Consider the following 19,765-nt stretch of genomic DNA (forward strand, 5'->3'; position numbering starts at 1 on the left):
TGGGCTACTTAAAAGCATGTATGATTTCTTAATCATTCTTGCATGTTCTAACGCTAAACACTGTGCTTTTAACTTTTTGGTATTCTAAAAAATATCTAATGAATTAACAAATAAAAATAATAGTTGAAAATTAAAAACAGCTTTTCTGAAAGTGAACCATATTTAATTTACTAAAAATTGCCTTAAGCAAACATAAGTTTTTGGGGTACAGGTATCCCTAGGAAATATTGCAGGTTCAGTTCCAGGCCTCTGCAATAAAATTATCATGATGAAGTGAGTAAAACGAATTTTTTGGTTTCCCAGTGCATGTAACAGTTATATAAGTGTGCAATATAATTATGCCTTAAAAACAAGCTACATATTTAAATTAAAAATAATTTATTGCTAAAAATGCTTATAGAGACAGGGAGCGAGCACATGTTGGGAAAATGGCGCTACAGACTTCTTTCGAGCAGGGTTGTCACAAATTTTCAATTTGTGAAAAAACAGGCTCTGTGAAGAGGAACAAAGTGAAACAATAAAATGAGGTGTGCTTGTATTAGCAAATAAATCCATATAAGTAATACCGAGCATCTTTCTTTTAGAAATGCTAGGCTGAAGGCTTCAGATAAGAAAGTTTGAGGTAATTTCATTTTTTCGAATCTGACCTCCAAGCTAATCTCTTGTTGCCCTGATTCCATATCTGACTTTTCCAACATGGCATTTGCCAGATCCCTTCTTAAACCTGAGAGTATTTTAATTTAATATACATGTTTTAAAATCTCACTATTTAATGTACAGATATTTAATTCTAACAATAAAATTACATTATTATATATCATATATTTCTTTTTGTGCTTTGTTATGAGATAATCAATTTATATATCTATACAGCTTAATAAGCTCACCAAGGGAGGATCGCTTGACTCTAAGAGTTCAAGAGCAGCCAGGGCAACACGGAGAAACCTCGTCTGTACAGAAATTTAGCCAGGCATGGTGGCAGGCACCTGTAGTCCCAGCTACTCAGGAAGCTGAGGTGGGAGAATCACCTGTGCCCATGAAGTTGGGACTGCAGTGAGTAGTGACTTGGGCCACTGCACTCCAGCCTGGGCAACAGAGTGAGAGCCTACCTCAAAAAAAAAAAAAAAAAAAGAAAAAAGAAAAGAAAAGAAAGAAAGAAAAGAAAAGAAAAAGGAAAAAGACAAAAGGAAACTTGTTGCCAGGATGTTCTGAGATGGCATGGCTTCAGGTACAGCAGGATTCAGGTGCTTAAACATGTCATCAGGAACCCATCTCCCTCCCTCCTTCAGCTGTTTTCCTTGGCTTTGGTTTTGTTTTCTGGCAATTTCACACCTACTGTTGAACATGGTGACTATTACTCACAGCTTCTTCACGTAGGCTCTTTGCGAAAAATTTATTGTAATGTATGCACGCTGCTTCCTGCAAGGCTGTTGCAGGAATCAAGTCACCATTAAAACCACTTGGCTCTTAGTCCTGCATATGATACTCCTACTACTGATTCCTAGTTCCTGAAATGGAACCAGTTTCCAGCCTCTCTTGATACCTAACCGTGGGAAACAGGTGACACTTGCCAAAGTCCTGTGTCACCTTGGATGAGAGAAAAAAAGTCATTGACTGTTTGCCCCACAAACTTATCATCTAAACTTTATAGCTCCCTTTTAAAAGATGCCTGAGGCTAAAGTGAGGATAACTTGAGCCCAGGAACAACATAGCAAGACCTCATTTCTCTAAAAAATCTATATCTTTATATACACATGCATATTATTTATATATATATCTGTATACATATACATGTGAGAATTAAAATTTATGTGTATATATGTATATAATATATATGTGTATATACATATGCATATGCATACACATACACACTTAAGGTTATACATAATACTGTTAATTGACAATTCTTCTGCATTTATAAATCATTAATAAAATAATTAAAGACACTTTATTTTTCAGTTGAACACAACACATAGACACAGCTACTTTTTTAAAACATCCTAAAACCAAATGAAATTAGAGACAATTATTCTGACAAAGAAAAAAATCTTGAAAGCCAGTATTTTTGGAACATTTGGTGATTTCTGGGGACAGTGGAAGAGAATGTTTACAATTGAGATTGTGATAGGAGAATAGATTGTAAATTTGCCATATAAATCATGTGGAAAGGTTTGCCTATTTAGTCCACACAACTTGTAATATAATGTATACTGCTTGTAAATAAACATACTCCTTTTCAAAACCTTTAAAGTATAAGTTCCTTATGCCTCTTATTTTGACATGGATTGTCACTTGAAAATAGAAAATTAAATACTTTCTTGAAGAGTCAACAAATCTTGATACTTATTTAACTACCTCATTATTTTACATTTCAGAAAAGAGAATTCATCTGAATTTCACTGTGTCCAATTTAGTTAGTCCAACACTAGTTCTCAGTATACAGTTTACAATGTGTCTTCTTTATTTTACTATCTATTTTAGTCCTCTTGCCAGATGACAAGGAAAAAGAAATCTACATTTATTGTGATTTTAAGTTCTACCTTCTCCTTTTGCTTTTTACTCATCTTATTCTGATATGATGTGTAAGTTGGTTTCTTTTCACCCCCTTTTCTGTTTTCCTAAACTATACAATGAAAAATTTACCCTTAACAAAACACCAATTTACAGGGTAAATATGCTGTAACAAATCATCATTGCTTTATCTCATTGAGGGGAAGAAACTATATGCTGATGAAAGCTAGCCAAAAGGAATTAACATCTGCTTTATTTATCATAGGTAAGATTTTAAAAAGATTGTTCAGCCAAGTAGTCCTAGAAAAAATGTTATTGTCTTCTGTTCAATAATTTATATTTCTACTTTTCATCAGACCTTGTACTCTTCTTTTACAAAAGGTTAAGGATCATAATTTTATCCACATTTACTTTCAGTTATATAAACTAGTATGAAGATAGAACATTTTCACTCTGTCCTATATAACCAGTTTATTTGCGAAAATTACTTGTCTCCTATAGCGGATCCCATTCAACCAATTCACCTCTTGCCTTGCAGTAGAAAAGAATAAACACTTAAAAAAATAATGGTGTACAATTTTTATTAAATTTTAATGATCCTTCAAAAGACGTTCTAAAGTGTACACAATCAATTACAAATATATATTTCTCTTCCAACTCCTTGCTTTTGACAGCAATAGGATCCTATACACATTGTTCTAAACCCTGATTTTGCGTTTAGCAATTCATCTTGTCAAACTTGCCATATAGGCACATAGGAGCATCTTACTTTTTATAATATTCATATTTTTATTGAGGGACAGATGTCTTGCTTCCCAGCATTTTCAGATATTACTGACAGTGATGCATTGAAAAAATGGCATATACATTATTTTTAATATGTTTATATGTGTTATAAATTGTTCAGAACTTGAAATGCTAGACACACAAGGGCATATGTAATTTTATTTTAATAGATATGGCCAAGTTGATCTCCATATAGTTTTAAACAATGCACAACCTCATCAATAATGAATGAATACATCTGTTAAAACATAATTTAATCCAATGTTTATCTCTTAACAATTAAGTAATTTAAAAATAATGCCATTTTAATTTCCTTTATTTATGAGACATGGTAAGCATTATTTATATATTTGAGAGTTTCTGTGAACATTCGTATCTTTTGATAATTTTTCAATTGAATTGTGCTTTAACCTATTTTGTAGAAACTATTTATATACTTGAAGGTTTACCTTTTTGTCTATGATATGAATTGTAAAATGTTTCTCAGTTTGTCATTTTACCTTTACACTCTGCTTTTAGTTTTTTTCTGCCACACCCATTTTCCTTACATTGTGAGTAGTTGAATATATCAAGCTTCCCAATCATTTCAGGGATTTTGAAACAAAGTTAGAAAAAACTTCAACATTGTAAAATTTTAAAATAATAACAATTTATACTATTTTAGGAAATTTTTGTACCTATTATTTTAGAATTTGAGTTTTGTACCAAGTCTTACACTAGTCAGAATAGCCATTATTTAAAAATCAGAAAATAACAGATGTTGGCATGGCTGCGGAGAAAAAAATAATGCTTATACACTGTTAGTGGCAATGCAACGTAGTTCAGCCACCATGGAAAGTATTTTGGAGATTTCTCAAAGAACTAAAAGCGGAATTACCATTCTGTCCAGCAATACCATTACTGGGTATATACCCAAAGGAATATAAATAATTCTACCGAAAAGACACGTGCACGCATATATTCACTGCAGTGCTATTCACAATAGTAAAGACATGGAGTCAACCTAGGTGTCCATCAATGGTGGATTAAATAAAGAAAATATGGTAAATATACATTAATAGCATTGAATACTATGCAGCCATAAAAAACAAAGAAATCTTGTTCTTTGCAACAACATGGATGCTGCTGTGAGACATTATCCTAAGAGAACTACCACAGAAACAGAAAAATCAAATACTGCATATTCTAACTTATAAGAGTAAGCTAAATAGAATGAGTACACCTAGACATAAAGATAGAAATAATAGACACTGGCAACTACAAGAAGAGTGAGGGAGAAATGAGGACAAGGGTTGAAAACTACTTAGTACTTGGGTACTTATACTCATTACCTTGGTGAAAGGTTCAACCATACCCCATACATTAGACTCTTAAAACAAACCTGCACTGGGACCTCCTCAACATAAATAATTTGAAAAAAATACATTAATGAGATGTCTGATTATGAATCCAATTAATATTTAATTTCAGAATATTATCCAACTATTAAAAAACCCAAATATTGAATGGTCATGTTTCTCTCACTAAATTAAGATGGGATTATTAGCATATATATTACTTAATATTTGTTTATACTTGTTTCTATATCTGGATGTCACTTGTCCATTTACCTGGCATATATGACTATTTCATTATTTTAATTATTAAAGATTTAAAATATGTTTTGCACTTGGCAGAGCAAGTCACCATTCATTGTTCTTGTTGTTCAGCGTTTCCTGACCATTTATGTAGCCTATTTTTTAAGGTGCTGACTCTGTACACACACTGTATGAATTCGAAGTCCTGTTTCTATAGTCCTGAGATCTTCAGCAATTTCCTTAATCAGTTTCATCTTTGGAAATATTAATATTACTTACATGAGAGGATTATTATGTATACATTTAAGGGGTTTAAATAATATCTAGCAAATATCACTCAAATAAATAATAGCTTCTATAACTCTCATTTAATCCATAGTAAAAATTGACTTGTCCATTTAAAATGGAAATATTTTAAAGGTATTATATTAATGAGAATTAATGAGATTATAGATATGCATATTAATTTAAGGTACATTGATGATGTTCAATGGTACTATACAGAAACATAATCTTTGTTTCATTGTGTACAACTATTTCCTTGTTTTTTCCAGAGTCTATGTCTTTTATACATGGATGCAACATATTTCAGTTGTTTAAAGCATTTCAGCTTTTTTGGTTGTTACTATAAATAAGGTCTTCACTCCAATTATCTCTTCTAACTGGTTGTTTTTGCTTCATTTTGTTTTTACATACAAAATTCTGGGCTTGGGTATATTAATTTCATTTTCTTACTATATAGCTGCAATCTGTTAGTATTTGTAGTGAATTTTAAATGTATTCATTCAGGTTATCAAGGTATAAAATCATAGCATCTGAAAATATCAACAATTTAACCTCATGCTTTCCAATTTCTGCCCTCTAATTTATTTCTCTTCTTCAATTACATTGACTAGGGTGCCCACCAAAATGTAAAATAATAGAAATTACAGTAGATAGTTATCATGTTTCTCCCTATAATTTTAGTGGAGAATTTCTATTATTGTTCCATTAAAAATAATTCTGGCTTTACACTGAAATTTTTATTTTATTTCCTTAGTAATTTGAATTTTAAAAGTGCTGTTTTCAGCACCTATGTTAATGATCATATTTTTACCATTAATATCTAATAACCTGATGAAGTGTATCAATAGTAATTTTCTAATATTAAAATACCAGCATATTCCTTCAGTTAGCCTTATTTAATTACTATGTATTTTTGATTGATTCTTGATTCCAGTTGCTAATATTTTATTTAAAATGTTTGCACTGTTATTGATAAAACAACTCAATAGTTTTATGTTTATTTTCAACCTTTCAAGTTTTTGTATGCATTTATTGATGATTTATATATTTTCTTTCAGATAGTTTAAATAGAATTGAATGATTTTTGTCTCAGGAATATGATATAATTCTGCTGTGAAATCATCTTGGCCACATAGTAAAGGCATTAAAAAAAAACAAAAAAAAAAACTCTAAATCTGGCAACATAAGATGAAATGCTTAAACTAAACCCCCAAATTTATGCCATTTCTGTAAATAATATTGGACTTAACGAAATGAATTTATTATCTGTTCTTTATCAGTTAATTTTCTGACAATAATGCCACAGAGGCATACATTAAAAAACACCTGGCTGGGAGCGGTGGCTCACGCCTGTAATCTCAGCACTTTAGGAGGCCAAGGTGGGCGGATCATGAGGTCAAGAGATCAAGACCATCCTGGCTAACACGGTGAAACCCTGTCTCTACTGAAAATATAAAAAATTAGCCAGGCGCGGTGGCAGGCACCTGTAGTCCCAGCTACTTGGGAGGCTGAGGCAGGAGAATGGCGTGAACCTGGGAGGAGGAGCTTGCAGTGAACCAAGATCGCACCACTGCACTCCAGACTGGGCAACAGAGCAAGACTCCGTCTCAAAAAAAAAAAAAAAAAAAAACCTATAATTGCTTATGACTATACTTACTGGGTGCAAAATTCTGCCAATCTGACTTGGCTCAGTTTGGCTTATTCATGTGTCTTCAGTTTGCTTGGGTCAGTTTTACAGCTTTGCTATCATGGCTCAGAGGTCTCCTTTATCTGGTGGTTGTCTGTTTTGGACAACAAGGTTTGCTCAGCTCTGTTCTCCCTGTTTTCTTATCCTTCAGACTATTAGCTCAGGCTTGATTGCAGAGCTGAAACAGAGATCAAAGGCAGGGAGCAGAAGTGCATGAGGTCTCTCGAGACTGAGGTTTAGAATTGACACATTGTCACTCTTGACATTTTTTAATTGCAAAAAGCAAGTCACAATACCAGCATATATACAAAGGGTGGTGAAATAAACCTAACTTCCTTGATAAAAGTAACTAAAAAATTACATTTCAATGACAAGTTAAGGTAGTATTCAAACAGAAAAGCATGATGGAAGACAAAGAAGCATTCTTCTTGTTAAAGATATGAGTTAGGAATATTTACACACCAAATAACGGTACCAACATTTATAGAGTAAAAACTACAGCGATAACACTTTTGTTAAATATGCTTATATCATATACATAGTTATAGTCACATTATGTCCTGTGATGGTCAAATGAAACTGTCCAAAAATTTGCTTTATTTCTGGGCTTATTTTTTCATTTCTCTCTAATTTTTAGTCTTATTATTTGTACATTTTCAGAAAGAACAATATTCTACTTGTGTTTTCTGTAATTCACTCATTTGGCTTTTATTGATCTATCACAGTTGTACATATTTTCACCTATTTGTTTTTAATTTTAGTTTTTATAATTAACTGTATCAAATGCTCATAATAAGTCCTACTTTATCCACTCATTTTTTGCTCAGCTAAAATTCGTTTTCAAATATTTACTTTCATAACAAGTAAAACTTTCTATGCCACCATTAAAAGTTTGTATTGTAAACAGATTATTGAACTAGTGGATTATATCTATAAGCTCTTTCAATGTTCACACCTGTATCATCCCCACAATCTTTTTTTTTTTCTTTTTTTTTTTTTTCTGAGACAGAGTCACACTCTGTCACCCAGGCTGGAGTGCAATGGTGTAATCTCGGCTCACTGCAACCTCCCCCTCCCAGATTCAAGCAATTCTCCTGCCTCAGCCTCCCAAGTAGCTGAGATTACAGGCATCTTTCACCACGCCTGGCTAATTTTTGTATTTTTAGTAGAGACGGGGTTTCACCATGTAGTCCAGGCTGGTTCTTTGGCCATGCTGGTCTCGAACTCCTGCCGTTGTGATCCACCCGCCTCGGCCTCCCAAAGTACTGGGATTACAAGCGTGAGCCACAACGCCCAGTCCATCCCCACAATCTTTTCTAGAACTCCTACTTTCATCATAAAGTTCCATGAGCTTTCCAATTCAAATATGAGCTTCATAGCATTTTTAATCTTCTAAGGGAAATATTATGGAGAGGATAACTAGATTTTCAAGCTTTTTATGTCTTTCCCAGTATTGTCAGCAGTCAATTTGTTGGCCTCTTCTTTCAAGGCATTTGTTTGCACCTTTTGGGTTATGATTTCCAACATTTTCTTCTGGATATAAAGGACCTATTGGTATTGACCATCAGAAGTTTTCCACATCTGTTTCCTTTTATAGTAAAAATATCACAAAACATGTGAACCACCTAAATGTCAATAGTGGTGACACCAATGTGAGTTTCAATCATAGTCTGCCATTTTTTGAACATGGATCCCATTTGGTCAGGGTAAGGTACATACCCTACTCAGGCAGTTTTTGCCATGAACTTCCTCAATAATTAACCCGAAATTTCTAAAAGCAATTTTATCATTATACAAGGCTTACTTCAAAAAACACAGTCCTTGAAGCTACCAAATACAATTTTGGTTCTTTAGTTATTGTAATGAGTGTTTTTCTAATATATCTAATATTGAATATGGCCGGTGCCTTCATATCATACCAATATTTCTTAGAAAATGAATCAACCATTTTATTTGTGGCTCCCTTTTTGCTGCCTTTTGTAAGGCACTTGTTCTTGCCAATTGCCATAGTGCTTGCTGTTCTGAGAGCCATAAGGGAAGTATTTATTTTTTATAAGATTCATGTTAAAATTATTTCTGAAAATCTTGACTTTTAAAACTGTTTTCTATAGACTTCATGTGAAAGTTATAACTTTTATAGATATACAATTTTTCATTACAATATGTTTGCAAGATCTTTTAGATATTTTTCTATTTGTAGTTCAGTGTTGCAGTGGAAAAATGTAAGTCTGTCTGAGTCGTTCTTATCATTATATGTGACATGATGTGTTTTTATAGTTGCCCAGTGGATTTTTCATTTCTATGACATTCATTTACTACAAAATATTTCAGACTTTCCATTTTGGGTCAACTTACCCTGAACCTGGTGTGTCCTCAAAATATGTAATTTTAAGACTAACATACTGAGCATGTACATTGTGTAGATATTGTTTAAACACTTCATGTAGACTAAATTATTTAATTCAATTAGCTTCTTACTCTATGGAGTAAAAGTCACCATTTTTTAGAAGGCTAAAGTAGGGCAACAAGAGGCTAAATAAGCAGATAATCATTGAAGCCATGATTTGAACATAGAAAGCCTGGTATAAACCCATGCACTTTTAATCACTACACTGTACTTGCAGATGTAAAATCTTCTTTTATTTAGAAAAGTCTTCTCAACTGAATCTTTAAATAATATTCTCTTCTATAATTTTATTTTTTATTTGGGGTTTAGTAGTAGGCCTATAATGGTCTTCATTGTCTATTTTCTATATCTATCATTATTTTTCTAATTTTTTATAAAACTTTCAATGGCCATTTTTTGTTGGCTATTTATTATTATTTTCCTTTTAGGTTCTGAGGTATCTATTCTTGCTTGTGCTTTTTCCATTTTGGTTTTCACAATCTTTTTCATCCAGTTATTTTTTAATATTTCCTTGGCAATAGGTTTATTTTATCTGTTTCTTCCTATTTTAATCATTGCATTTCTACTTTGTGGTTTTCCTTTAGAAAGTAAAATCATTTGCTATTCAGTTTTAAAAATTCTAGTAAAAATTTGGTTATAATTTTTATTTCTTCCATGACAATACTTTTGTGAGAGTTTATCTCGTCAGCTGTTAAACATGGGGCTGTCATGAGATAGGCTGTAAAATGGTGACTACGTATGGGTCGTTAAAGTAGGCTTTACTAAAAAATAATATTTGACAAGTGATGAAGTTCATGTTGTTTGCATACAACATTCTAGAAAGAGTTATGGTCTTCTGCAGTAGTTAGTCCTATGGGTAAACATATATATTAGAAAGAAAGTGGGACTCATAGCAAATGGTCATGGAAAAAAGCTTGAGATGGCAACAAGGATTAGGTCACTAATATTGCTGAATAATAATTTTTCCAAGAGTAATATGAAAGGTTATAGAATGTTTTCAGCAAGTGGTTGCATTTGAAAAGACCAGTCTGCCTTAATTTAGAGGCATATAAAAGTCTGTGGAAGGGAGGTAGGAGAAGTCCATGCACATGTTGCTATCACAGCCACACATCATCATTCGTAGTATTTTTCTAATGGTTGTCTACAAAAAGATTATTACGATCTTAAGGAAAGAAACTTTGTGTTTAATGCCATACCTATGGTTACTGTTCAATGTATATTACTTTTTCTATGGATGCATTTGAATTCTTCTTTACTGATATCTCTCCTTCTCGCCTATATGCACACGATCATCAAGACTTAAATTTTGCTCAAATATAGCCCCTTTAATACCTGACAACTTGGCTTCTTGCTTTTTTCATATTGAGATCCTGGGCTACAAGCTCAACAATAAATGATGCTGAATCACATTATTGCCATGTAACATCTATGAAATGTTGGATAAACAACTGAAATTCAATTTTTTTTCCTTATCCCTAGCATGGAAAAATGATGAATGAGAAATTCTTAGCAGTGTATATGACAGATTATGAGTATGTCATAGTTAATGTTGTTTGTTTATAAAGAAATTGTATTAGACATTTTGACTAGAAAGATAAAAGAAAAATGACCTTTGGTTTCTCAAACTTTAAATTATAATTCAAAAAATTACGTGATAATGTATGTCAATCATAAAGAAATATTCAATGTAATGTATTATTATTATAAATCTTTACTAATTTTCTAAAGGACTTTTTACTCCATTGCTAAATAATCATTATTCTTATTACAGAGTTCTAAACCCTAATATGGTAATCGTGTCCATTCATGTTTTCACTCATTGTTTGATAGAAATTCACTAAGTGCCCATCATATGCCAGGTCTTGTTAGCATACAGCAGAGAACAAAACAAAATACAGGCTCTTGTGGACATTATATTTTACTGAGGGTGAGATAAGGTATAAAAATAAATAAGGAAACTTGTAAATTAAAGCCAAATAATGACAAATTTCAGAAATCACAATAAGGGTAAAGAAGATGACCATGTGTAGACAACCAAGGAAAATGCTAATTTTTAAAATATTGTCTCCTTCTCCTTATTAGATTCCTATTATTACTGTACAGGTTACTTCAAACTAAGTGTTGTAAGAAACATAAATTTCTCTTTCAAGTCTGGAGCTCAGAAGTCTGACATGATTCTTATGCTAAAATTACAATGTCCACAAGGCTGGTTTCTTCTAGAAGATTCAGGAGAACCTCCATTTCTTGTTTCTTCCAACTTCAAGAAGGTTACAGGCATTTGTTAGCTCCTAGCTGGATCCTTCCAATCAGCTTCCATTCTCACATTGCATTCTCTTTATTTTGAACCTCCTGCTTCCCTGACACAAGGACCCTTGTAATTACATCATGCCTCTCTGGATAATCTGGGATTATCTCCTCATTTCAACATGCCTAATTTAATTACATTTGCAGATGCCCTTTGACTAGATGAGATAACATTCACAGGTCCCAGGGATTAGAACAGGAACATCTTTAAGGCAGAGGAGGGGTAAAGATTTCCCTCTGCCACAAATTCCGAAGCCAAGCTAATTAAGTCTTTCAGCATCACATGTAGCTATCTGGAACATGTTAACCTAACATTTGCTTAGGGTGCAAAATGTGTGAAATTTAGGACCAACAAAAAAAAGCCAAACTTATGTTAATTTGATAGCAATAACCTTAAGGGGGGCACTAGTTTCTTTGACCGGGACAGAACCTAAATTTTCAAAATAGAAAGAAGCAATTTGCAGCATTAACCAGTTAATTTTTCAAATGGAATGACAATCACTAATTAAGGGCTTTCTATATGTTATTTTGGGAAAGTCATTTTAAAACTGCACTGGTCACTCCTTAACCCAGACCCTATAAACCTTTCTGCATTTATAAACAAGGCCCACTGGGTCCAATTTTCCACTAGTGAAGCAAACTTCACACTAGCAAAATCAAAGAGTACATTACTCTGTTTGCATATTATGTTACTTCAGCATTTAACTGTGTCTGTGTTCTTGCCAAAAATATCTATACATCTATACCATTATAGCAATCTTTGTTAAGGTGTTGTTATGTGAATACTGTCTTTTAGCTTGGTGGATGCTGCTTACTCAATCTATTGTCGGTAGATCTCTGACTCCAGGTAAGAGATTTTGGAATAAAGGATTCTAAATTCAATTTAACGTTGATTTATTAAGCACCTGTTTTGTATCTAACACTGTATTTATTCTATTAACTCTCCTAACATAAGTGCAACACAGGAAATGGATACTAGACTGAAGTGCAATAAAGTTTAAGCCTCACATAGATTAATTTTGAGTTAGGTAAGAGTTCCTGTCTTTGCTTACCCACTTACTTTTGACATAAACAGAAGTACAAATGTTTATATATTTGTGTTTCAAAAATAATACAAGACATAGTATATTCATTTACTTAATAGCTGTTTTACATTTTCTGTTTTTATTATATATTTTCACACTTCTAAATACCTAACAGAATGTACTATTTCATCTGTTTCTTTTTGTCTTATATTTATTGCTTCAGTAATTTGAAGCTAGGAATTGACAGAAATTTGGCCACTGATCTGTCAACCTGATCGTTAAAGATCATATAGTCAATTTTTATCATCTTTGGCCACAAAACATAAGGCAGTTTGGCAGTTTGCAATGACATTTTATTTTGCTGATTTTTACTGTCACTTTGCAGAACGAGTTTATTTTAAATCAAGCCCAAGCAGCCTTAATGTAATATGACTGAAATATAACATGTGAAAAAAAGTCTCTAAAGGAATGATGGAATAACTAGAAATTAAGGAAAAGTGACTGAAAATTTGGAATCATATCTGAAAGAATTAAAGTGAATATTATTAAGTATAAAAATGTTCTGAGAAAAAATGTCATTTAACTATTTTCCCAAATATCTAGAAATAAAAATATTATTTGACACAAAATATATGTAATTAACTTTTTCTATCTACACAAAGAGAAAAAATTAGTATGGCGTAAAGTGGCCTATTACAATTATTTAGAAGTCTTTTCTATTGATACTTTTATAAATGTTTTAAAATGTAATTAATTAATTAGTGGGCATATATTGAAGATTAAAATTCATTTTTATCTAAAAATTCTAAAATAGGTTTATTATCAACATGAGATTTCATTACCCCTTTAAAATGTATTTTTCATAGTAGTGGAATTTATTTTTTCTACTACACTGCTTTACTTTAAATTTAAGGGAATCTTAATACTTACAAAGATAGAATAACGGGTAGAATTAAACCTTCTTTCTTAAATAACTTAGAAAACAATAATGATTTACATTCACTGGGCAACAGGAAGTGAATAATTGTCATCCCTGAAAGAAGAATGATAAACAAGGTGAACTAGGATTGCATCAATATACTGCCTGGAGGCACTTTCACAACACAAGTAGGAGAACCAATAGAAAGTCTAACAAGCTTCCTAAGTTAAAGAGATTGAGTTGGAGTTTGAGGAGGCCAACATGGGTAGAATTTGTGAAGGGAGGTGGAGATGCACTAGAAGGGAGTGCTAATGATTAGAAGAATATTCATTGTAAGTCATTAGTTGAGTACTGAGTTGTCCATGTGTGAGTAGCAACTATCTAATGACGAGAGAAATATCATCTCTAACCAGTATTCTGAACAATTCACAAAGTTCACAAAGGTGGGAGTAATTTGTTTTTATCAGGTAGAATATTGGGTAGAAAATGTACTGCCTTATTAATGGCAATAAATAACCCCGTGACTAAAGGCTGCAAAAACTCTTCTGATCACTGATCACTACTCTACATCAAACCTAAAATTACGACTTGAAGGAATGCCACTGATTCTACTCTCTTAAACTCATAATAGAGTAAAATTCATTAGTACATGAAAAATAAAACTATATCTAGCAAGCAATATTTAATTAAATATATCACTCAGTTAAATATGACCCAAGTAGGCAAAGTATAAGTCATAACTGGGAGAAAACAGATAATAAATAACATAAAGAAACTAGATGACAAGAATATTGAAATAGGTATCAAAAATATGTTTCATGTGTTAATGAAGGTAGAGGAAATAATAAGAAAAGTACTGGAAGAGAGAAAAAATTCTTATAAAAAACTTCTAGAAAAATATATTCTTTAAAATAAAGTACATTGATTGGAATTAACCACTGATTAGACACTGCATAACAAAATAGAAGTGAAGTTAAAGACAGAGCAAAGACCCTAGCAAAAAACATACACAGAGAATAAAAGATTGAAAGAAATTATAGTATCAAGGCGTTATTTGATATAATTCGGTAATGTGACATATGTGTAATTGTAGTTCCAAATGCTTACAAAAGATAATGGAAAGTGGAAAAAGAATATTTGAAGGAAAGATTTCCAAAACATATCCTAATTGAATGAAAGCATGAAACCCACAGTTCCACTATCAACAAACCCCCAGCAGAACCAACATAAGGCCTATCATAATCAATATTTTTAAACAAGCAATAAACAAATCATTAAAATATTTATAAAAAGCACAGTATGCAGAAGCAAACAGTGTTAAGGATGATAGCCAACTTCTTACGAGAAGCAATGCAACCTAAAAGATAATGGAATGAAATCCTTAAAATATTGAAGGAAAAACTCTCAACCCTACATTTTTTACCTAGGTTAATGTATTCTGGAAAGGAGAGCAAAATAGTGTATTTTCCATACAAACAAAAGCTGAGATAATTTATTGCCAACACACCTGCAGCACAGCACATTTTAAATGAAATTTTCAAGCAGAGGAAAACAATACCAGATAGCAATTTGGATCTGCACAAAGGAATTAAGAACCCTGAAATGCAAAACACGCAAGTGAGTAGGAGACTTTAAAATCAATTTTTGAACCCTTTAAAATATGATTATATAAGTCAAAACCAGTAATAGTATATTGTGGGTTTTGTAATGTATTTAGACCTAGACTGTATGACACCAATAGCACAATGTGCAGAAAAGGAGAAATTGAAGAATATGGAAGTAAAATACACTATGTGTGGTGTATTATAATTATTTTTGTGGATTGAGATAAAATAAGATGTATATCCTAAACCATTTAGTAACCACAAAGCAATAGAGTCAAGCCACATACATAGACTAGAAGCTGAATGGCATTGACTCTTCAAGAACAGTGTTGAATTCAAACAATGTTTTGTAAATTGTGAAGGATTTTATTTTCAACCTATAATAATCAATAGAAACACATCAGAAATAACATAAAGAAACTAGCAGACAAGAATATTAACCATTTTAAGTGTGTGAGACTAAAACATTTTCATGTCTTAATCCAAGGTCTCAACATTTACTCCTATTCACCCTGTATTAGTTTGGTATTACTGCATAACAAATTACTGCAAATTGAGCAGCTGAAAACAACACCCATTTATTATCTCACAGTTTCTGAAGGTCATAGGTCCAGGTAGGGCCCTCTACTCAGGGTCTCACAAGGACAAATTAAGGATATCTCATCTGGAGACTCTGGGAAAGATTCTGCTTTTCTAAGCTTAATCAGGTTGTTGGCAGAATTAATTTGAGGTATGATTAAACATCCGTTTTCTTGCTGGTTGTCAACCCTGGTCTGCTTTTGTCCTCTAGAGGCCACTGCAGTTTCTTGACATTCTTGTAGCCTCTCTCACAGCATGGAAACATTTCTTCAAGGCTGGCAGAAAACCCTCTCTCTCTCTGACCTCCAAACTCTCTTTATAAGGAACTCACTTTGGGCCAGGTGAAGTGGTTCAAGCCTATAATCAGCACTTTGGGAGGCCGAGGTGAGGAGATCCCTCGAGCCCAGGAGTTGGAGACCACCCTGGACAACATAGTGAGAACTTGTCTCTACCAAAGCAATAAACAAATTAGCCAGGCATAGTGTTGCATGCCTGTGGTCCCAGCTACTTGGGAGGCTGAGGCAGGAGGATCACTTGAGCACTTGAGATGGACACTGCAGTGAGCTATGATTATGCCACTGCACTCCGGCCTGGGCGACACAGTGAGACCCTGCCACTAAATAAATAAATAAATTAATTAATTAACAGCAATGAAAAAACCAAACAGCTCACCTCATGGGTCAAAATTAACTAATTTAGGAACTTAATTAAAGGACTGCTGGATTTTATTATAAACCCTAATGTGGCTTCTTGTCTTCACGTTTTGTTGTTTTTGTTATTTTAATAAAAAATAAAAATAACATAAATAAAAAATTATTTATGATTTATATTCGTAATTTATTTGTAAATAAAAATTAAAATAAAAAATAAATTGAAACAAAATTATAGACTAAAATATGTTATAATTTGGAGCTGAAGTTTACTGTGGAGTACTAAAAGCCAAAACATAAAGATAAGTAGAAAATGTGTTAGACAATAGACTTAAATATAATTTTTTAAAGTTTTATATATGAAAGTCTCTTTTTCTTACACTGTCATTTGTTTCCGTAACCAAAAAAATGCAAATAAATTTTAATTCTAATTCAGTGGCAGCTTTAACTATTTAAGTATTTTATTGTTGTTTTTGTTTTCATAAATGAATAATACTTTTCCCTAGGAAAAAGCAGGCTTCAGTAGAAATTCTCTCTCTCTCTCTCTCTCTCCCCCTCTCCTCTGTGTGTGTGTGTATGATTAATTAATATAATGAATATATGTAATATATACTAAATATATACTAAGAAAATGAGTTCACATAAATCATTTCTAATAAATGTATTTTCTTAAGAGAAATACCTCAATTAATTTTTTTAATAAGGAATAGAAACAACTCATAACCAGTAAGTCTCATGATTGTATATTGAAAATAATTTTATAAAATTCTAACCTTCTAGCAAAACACAACACTGACTTTGCAACAGCACCTACTAAAATATATTTATGTTTTCTCCTCCAGGATATTATTTAAAGGGGGGCCATCCGTATTTTCTTCAAGAAACAATATTTAACTTTTAAGGTATATGTTATACCCTGGATAGCAAGAAAAAAAAATTCAAAGATGAATAGCATGCAGTGCCATTGTCAAGGATGCTCACAGTTGAGGTGACTAAAATATTTATTTAAGTTCTACTATGTGTCATACAGACAAAGTGCTCTGGGGATTTCCAGGACAGAGGCCTTAAATTGTAGTAACAAACTTTTAAAAAGATTGAATCATGGGGAAATATGTCATTGCGACTGAAGTGCAGGTTTAGCATATTAGTATATGCTAATGTGTAATAATGTGTAAAAATATGAAACATATGTGTAAGCTGCTAATATTTCTGTTTGGCTGCAGCACTTATGTATGATGACCAACAGTAAAAATGAGCTGGGATCACATCATAGAGGACTTTAAATGCTGTCCATGAGGAGCTAATATGTTAGTCTGTGAAGGAAAAACAAAACACAAAACATTGAAAATAATTAGCAGCAAGCAGAAAAGTATATCTTCAGACAACATTTTATAGTCTGCCTTTCCAAGAAAATTATTAGAACAGTCCACCTAACCCAATAAAAACAGCTTCGGCAATTCATAATCCAGTACCACAGGGCTGACAAAAACATATGGAGAAAATAATAGGTATAAACATGGCTATCGTCAATTTATAAATGTTTTAACATTTATTTTCACCTGAAGAACTCATACACTAACTCTGTCATTAAAATTCCATCTTCATTGCTATGTGAATGTTTCAATGTGTTAAAGATATGTCCTCTTTTATTTCCTGTTGTATAATTAACCATTCAGAAAAAAAAAAGCAGGTTCCATTTTGGCAGTTTTTCTTCTCTTGGCACATCTAGACAAATTACCAAATATATTATTTTTTCCTGTGGCCGTAATGTATACTTCATCTGTGAAAAAGTTTGAGATCAAGGAAGATGACTTTCATGAACACCAGATTTGCTTACTTTACTTTTCTTTGTTTTTGCATGTATCTCTCTAGAATATACAAAAGAGAAGCAAATATCATGACTTCAAAGCAAAAACATTTGCCTACTACGTAACTTGTTATATAATCAAAATCACACCGCTCCACCTATTTTTGTAATTCCAAGTATAAGACTGCAAGATGTTTTTTCTACCTCTGCTAGTTCTTTGTTAGGGGGAGAGTTTAATTTGAAAGATTATTAAAGTCTCTGCTTGCATTTTTAAAATTAAGATTACTCATTTAATGATTCCATAATGACTACTGTTCTTAATGTTGCCTATGACATGATGTGGCTCATATTGAATTTCAGGTCAGTAAACAGATATTTTAAATCTTTATATTTCACATTCCAATTGTATAATAGTTTTTAAAAGGTGCACGTATGTCAATACTGTATTTCATTACAATTTAAATATTGGAATAGAGGGGAGCATTTTAACATATACCTGAAGATAGTAAGATTACAAAAACTTAATGTTTTAAACAAATTTATCATTGTATGTGTATGAGTAATTGTGGTGGTCTTTTAATGTTTTTGTTACTTTTTTTACCCCTTTCTTACACTGTGTCTTCATCTCCAAAAAGTATAACCTGATGTTTCCAATGGCATCCTCTTTGGCTAAGAAAGTATTGTTAATTACAACTGATTTGGCTGTAGAGTGTAAAGGCAAATAATTTGATAAATTACAGTATTATGAAAATGGGAATTTGATTATCCATGAAAGACTTCACACTAAAGGTTTATCAATGCTGAAATTAAAAAAAATTAGACTTACTGCCAACTTTTGCAGGCTCTGCAATATAATTCTTTAAAAATATTTTGGGAAAAAAGGTTATATACAACTATTTTTATGTAATAACAAACAGACATATAAATCATTATTATTTGAAGTCATCAACTTGCTGTTTTGACTATAGGAAAGGGTGAGAATAAAATGAATATATTTAAAAATTTGCATAATATTTCATCTTCTATTTATATGTTGATATATCACATTAATGAAAACACAAAGCATTATCTAAAAAAAGTTCTAGATATTTGCAAAAACATTTCTGTTGCTATATATAAATTTTATATTAATTATATTCTATAAATGTGCCTATTTCAGATTATAAAGTTTGACTTAGTAGGATAAAAATTTCCATTCCATGTCATGTTTCATGACAGTACAGGGACGTGAGAGAAGGGAAATATTTTGTTTTGTATTGTTCTGGTTTTTTGGGAATAAAAAGGATTAAATATATACACTAAACATGCCAGGCTTTTATTGATCTTTTGTGAATCTGCTATACACTTAATTAAAGTAATTTTTTTTACTTTAATTATAGTAAACAAAGTGCTTAGTAAACATAGCTTTTTGGAGAATTTGCATAAGTTTAGTATGTATTAAGATTTAGTATATTTTAGACAGAGCCAGGATTTTCAAGTATCAGCTGTATCACTTGGTGAGTTTATTCACATTATTTTGGTGATAATGCATTGTGATTTTTTTCCATATGACATTTTTCTCTTTACATACCATAGTTTTAAGAATTTTATATGATTATTTACATAACCACGAAATAACGCATGG

Source organism: Pan troglodytes, chromosome 3, assembly GCF_028858775.2.
Source record: "Pan troglodytes isolate AG18354 chromosome 3, NHGRI_mPanTro3-v2.0_pri, whole genome shotgun sequence".
Classification (NCBI taxonomy): domain Eukaryota; kingdom Metazoa; phylum Chordata; class Mammalia; order Primates; family Hominidae; genus Pan; species Pan troglodytes.